The following is a 6,000-nucleotide window of genomic DNA, read 5'->3' as shown; positions in this document are numbered from 1 at the left end:
ATTAAAAGAGTAGGAAATATAAATTATACCATTTTGGTTTAAAAAGATCGTTAATAAGCTACATCTTCTATAGTTAAACATTTCTTCAAGTTGCCACTTGATTTCATCTTAAACATCCTTTGTATCTTGATTTCATCTTAAACATCCTTTGTATCTTGATTTCATCTTAAACATCCTTTGTATCTTGATTTCATCTTAAACATTCTTTGTATCTTGATTTCATCTTAAACATCCTTTGTATCTTGATCTCATCTTAAACATCCTTTGTATCTTGATTTCATCTTAAACATCCTTTGTATCTTGACGATTACAATCAGTGTTTAATCATCTAAAAACACAATTGTCTTGAAACCCTCGAATTGATAACCGATGATTCAGATTGGCTGCATTAAATGCAGAGGAAACAGCAAAATTGTAGATGGCCTAAACGGCCAAAAGTTTGACGATAAAGAATGGAGTGTTAGGAACGCTTGATAGAAAATTTGGTACTGAAAAACGGATTGAGCTAACCATGAAGGAGACCAAGGACAAATACAAGGACCAAACCCTATATTCACAGAATATTGGTAATCCTGGATCCGATGAAATCTTTAGAGAAAATCTTGCTCCGAATTCATGTTAAAATCTTGCGAAAAATTTATCTTCATCAACTTTCGAACTTTGAAATTCCAAAATATCACCATAAATATCTTCGATATTTCTGAGGATATTTTCATAAATATTCTCGTCCGAAATTATATACCTCTTCATTCTTTCTCTATTACCTTATAGTGGAAACTTCTGTAAAATCTAAGTATAAATTACGAATGAAATTCTGGAGAAGTGTTAAGAATTTGAGCATGAGTTAGTATAATATAATGACACTTGGCTAACGTGATTATATTACAGTAAGTCATACTGGAAGTTCTAATGAAACATGATGATTCACAGATCATACCATCATCATGTGCCATGTTACATAACTATTTCATTCTACTTAACCTCTGAACATATCAAGAAAATATATTCTTGATAGTTCTATCTTCTGTAATTTTGGTAATTAAACAAATCAAATCATGCTATTACCATCTCTTTCTTAGAACGTTAGCCATGATCATTTGAAATCCAAAGATTTGATCTACGAATCCGAGACGTCTCGATCTCTTTACTTAAGTCGAGAAGAAAAACACAAGCATGAAGCCCTGAAAATATAAGGGAAAATATAAACACGACGATAACATGGAAATTACAAACCATGTATATCAATACATATTGCAATGTAAAGACACGGAAGAATTAAAAACACTATAACCCCAAGGTAGTAGTAGAAGAAAATAGATTCCTCTGGTGGTAAATAGAAAAGAAGAATGACAGAAGCGATAGTTAGGAAAATATCAAGGATCAGGACTGGATTAAGTATTTCCTTAATCTTTTGGAAGTATGAATTGAGGAAGAAATTATAGAATTGGTGAGAATAATGGAATGGAAAAGTTTAATTTATAATGGAAATATCAAATAGAGCAACCGAGGCAGATCACCGTATTTATAGAGATCCTAATTTCCTTAAATTCCGAAGAATCAGATCTTAATTAGATCACAAAGATATTCTTTAAATTCCTTGAATTTCGAAAATCCACCGTATCTACGTCAAAAGTTAGATCTCTATCTCAATCTTTTTTGACAGCTTCACTCGCACGCTTCACATAATCGAATTGTTTTATCAATATTACTCAATGTTGATAAGACTCTATTTATCAACTCATATTCGTCATGAAAACATTTTTATTGTTAGCCGTGACGACCTCGCTCAAATTTCGGGACGAAATTTCTTTAACGGGTAGGTACTGTGATGACCCGGAAATTTCCGACCAAATTTAAACTTGATCTTTATATAATTTCGATACGACAAGCAAAGTCTGTAATGTAGAATCTCAAAATTTTTTAACTATTTCATATATTCAATTGACCAACAACTGTTCCCGACGATTCACGAACCATTAATTGTAAATAGATATGTATATATATATATACACATGGAAATTGGAATTATAATTTGTAATATTATGCTTTAATATATATATATATATATATATATATATATATATATATATATATATATATATATATATATATATATATATATATATATCATTAATGATAAATATTAAAGATTCAATATATTATATAAATGGTAAGTAGTAATAAATTGTAATATATTAAATTTAGTTACAAGTTTTAATATAAATATCATTACTTTCATTATTAATATTATTAATGATAATATTAATATTAAAATTTGTATTATTATTATTATTATATAAAATGAAATTTGATTATTGTTATTATTACTATTAACATTAACAATATTAAGTAGTGTTATTAATATCATTATTAATAATATTATTATTATCATTCTTATTATGATTATTATTAAAGTTATTAAAATTATCATTTTTTTATCATTATTACTATTATTGATATATTTAATATTATTATTATTATTATTATTGATATTATTATCATTATAAGTAATTTTATTATTACAATTATTACTAGTAGTAATATTATTATTAAATATGTATATATTATTAATACAGAATATAATCAGATACAAATACATACATAAAATTTCTGTTATATATATATATAAACAGATAAACTGATTTACAGATATATTCCTATATAATTACATATACAGATATATAAATATATGAACACTGTATATACTTATATAATTACAGCAAGGAACGTATTCTATTTTCAACCACTTTCAAACTGTAGATAATTTGTTCTTCTTTCTCATACTTGGTACAAATCAGTGTCTATTCACAAGAACGAATCCAAAAATCTGTTAGCCATCTATTTCTCAGTTTTGTCTTTCTTCTCTTCTTTGATTCGTTTTCTCTGCTCCTGATTGAAACTGTTGATCACTACATTCACTACGAAACAACTGCATTTGATTTCAATCTGTTAACCATCGTGATCAAGTTTTATATTATTTTCTTTGATCGAATTAATCATGTACTTCCTGTCTGATCTTGTTACCCGTCCAAATCAACTTCTCAATACAAACAACTTGATCAAATCAAAATGATAATAACAATTGTACGAATCTGTTACACTTCACTATCAGCTTTGTGTATTTTTATTTGTTCCTTCTTGGATTGATTCCATCTGTCGACACCCATTCTCTATGTAACGACCCGACCAAAACCGTTATTGACGGCGCCGTTAACTTAGGTCCCGTTGCGTGGTCGTAGTCCCTATATGAGACTCGTTTGACCAAAATTATGTCGCATTCATTTGAAACGTACAAGACTTGCAAAGTTTAGTTTACAAACAATTCGACAACAAGTTTAAGATTACAAAAATTGTAAAGTATAAATGAAATAACTTGCGACATAATATAAGTTGAAAATCACAGTTGCTATAAATAGCGTAAGTATGTATGCTTTAAGGTTTAATCCAAAAGTGCTATCACTAGCGTATGCATGTATGCTTGACCTCAAGCAAGAAATCAAAGTGTGCGGAAGCATGTATCAAGTAGCCGAGTATGAACCTGAGAAACATATAGAAAACTGTCAACGAAAAACGTTGGTGAAATCATAGATGTATTTGTAAACGTTGTTTTTGAACCACAAGATTTAGTATTCCCATAGTTGATTATCAAAATCGTTTGCATTCCAAAAGTATTGTTCGCGAGCACCCAATTATCAAGACTTAACGTTTCCTTCCATTGAACCCCATCACTATAGTGTTAGAACATACACTGTTTCTCAAAAATATATTTCACCCGTAGACGGTAGCGAACCGTCCGTAGTGAGGGTTTGTCAAACCCGTATGGCCACACAATATAAGTTCTCGCTTACACCCTGCAAGTGTAACTAATGATAATCGAATTGAGGATTTTTGTTCTAACTCGCTGTGGAATGTTTGTTTTCCTTGTACTTGTGTTCAAAGTATAAAAGTAAGTAGCACCAAATGTAACAAAGTATATGTTTCTCAGCCCACAATTTAAAGTATAAAAAGTTGTTGAAAAGGTGGGACTATGATCTCACCTCGAGTGCACGAGTATAAAAGTACTTCACAAAGTAACGTATGCATGAAAGTTGCTTAGCCTTGACCTAAACAAGTAAGTTATATCAATTAACCGGTTACGACACAAGGTCGGGTGAAATGTGTTCAATTAGTCCTATGGCTCGTTACGACTCGAATAGTATAGCATGTGAATCACGTTGTCAAGTTTCATGCAAGAATCAAGTATAAAAGCATGTTAGAACGATTGTAATAAAGTTTGAGTTGACATTTCAAAACCTTACCATTAGAAAGGAAATCTTATTACGTTTCCAACGATATTTGATTCATCGAAAACGGAGTTACGGTCAAAAAGTTATGGCCAAAACAAGTTTGCTGAAGTTCGGATGAAACAGGCAATTGTCGCGGCGCGACAAATTGCTCCGCGGCGCGACAAATGCCTATTTTGAAGGTCAGAAAGCCTGAAAAACATGTTCTAAAATCACCCTTTGGGCCACGGCGCGACAAATTGCTCCGCGGCGCGACAAATAACGTGGTCTGGTGCCAGGTCAGTTTCAAATGTTCAAGTCTTGGTCAAAACTTCAAACAACCATAAAACGCAAACCGTAAACAACTAGAAGACGTATCTTATACCGTTGGAAAGCTCTTTTGACAAGGAACACAACTAAGCACTTATCATCAAACAAAAACAACATTTTCCATAACCGATTTCTCGTCAAGTGATCGTTTAAAAGTCCATTTTCAAAGTTTCAAGTTCATCAATTGCATTTTAAGTTTCGGGAATCCAATTCACACATATGATATGCCGTTTTGAAGGTAATGAAGCATACATTACTACTAAACACTAACAATTAACATTCCATGGCATTTAAACATCCAAATGTTCATGTCAAGAACTATCAAACCCTAGTCAAACATCACAAAATCATTAATCGGGTTTTTGAAGTTTTCTTAATCAACCTACACATCCAAACGAAGCTAGTGATACTAGTAACACAATTAAAACATGCACTTTAACAATCTAACAACATTAACTCATCCAAAATCAAGGATTAAGCAAACCCATTTCAAATGTTCAAACTAGTTATTCAAAACAACGAATCGAGCAAACAAAACATATATTCATGTTATACACGAGCCATAGACACTAACTAACACCATTTCAAGTCAAAAACACGAATTTATAGAAATCTAGAGTTTTTAGAAAGTTACCCAAACGAGATGAAGTTGGTATCAAATTGTAGAGGATGAAGAGAGGATTCCAAATATGTAATTTGTTTTGAAGTTTGCTTCCCGATCCGGATTTAGATGATGATTTATGTTGGTGTTCTTGAGAGAAAAAAAGAAAGAAAGAAAGAAAAGAAATGGATGAATGAGGGGTGGAGGTGGTGAGTGGTTGACTAGTCAACTACTAGCCACCTCTTTGGTCAAGTGGCGGAACTAGTCCCTCAAGTTTCAGAGCGGGTGCGGGAATTAACCAAACGAATATTTTTAAAAACGCTCGAGTAAACGGGTGATGTCAAAATTAAATAGCGGGAATATGATGAACGTTACTCACGAAAACTATTTATTTAAATACGAAAGATATTATTTAAAAATAAAAAGACGGTGTTAAAAATAAATTTAACGGAAAAACGCGGGATGTTACATTATCCACAACTCAAAAGAAATTTCGTCCCGAAATTTAGTTGGAAGTAGTAGTCGTTGAATCTTCCTCGAGATCTTGTGTTGCCAATTCTACGAATGAGGGAGAAGTACGTTCTAAGGTATTTCAACGAATTTTGACGGTCGGGATCATGTGTTGTTTTAAGGTTTGGCTTCACGATTTATGGTTTCAACCGGTCCTCCTAGGAAGTGAGGGTTATCGTCGATAGTGAGTTCATCAAAGGAGATAACAAGTTCTCGTTTCGCAAAACACGTCTTTGAGTTGATACATCGAATGTAGGATAAACGGAGACCCAAAATGAGTCGGAAAAGTCTAAACGG

This window comes from Rutidosis leptorrhynchoides, chromosome 5, assembly GCF_046630445.1.
Source record: "Rutidosis leptorrhynchoides isolate AG116_Rl617_1_P2 chromosome 5, CSIRO_AGI_Rlap_v1, whole genome shotgun sequence".
Lineage (NCBI taxonomy): Eukaryota > Viridiplantae > Streptophyta > Magnoliopsida > Asterales > Asteraceae > Rutidosis > Rutidosis leptorrhynchoides.
Note: the sequence above shows the minus strand (reverse complement) of the source record.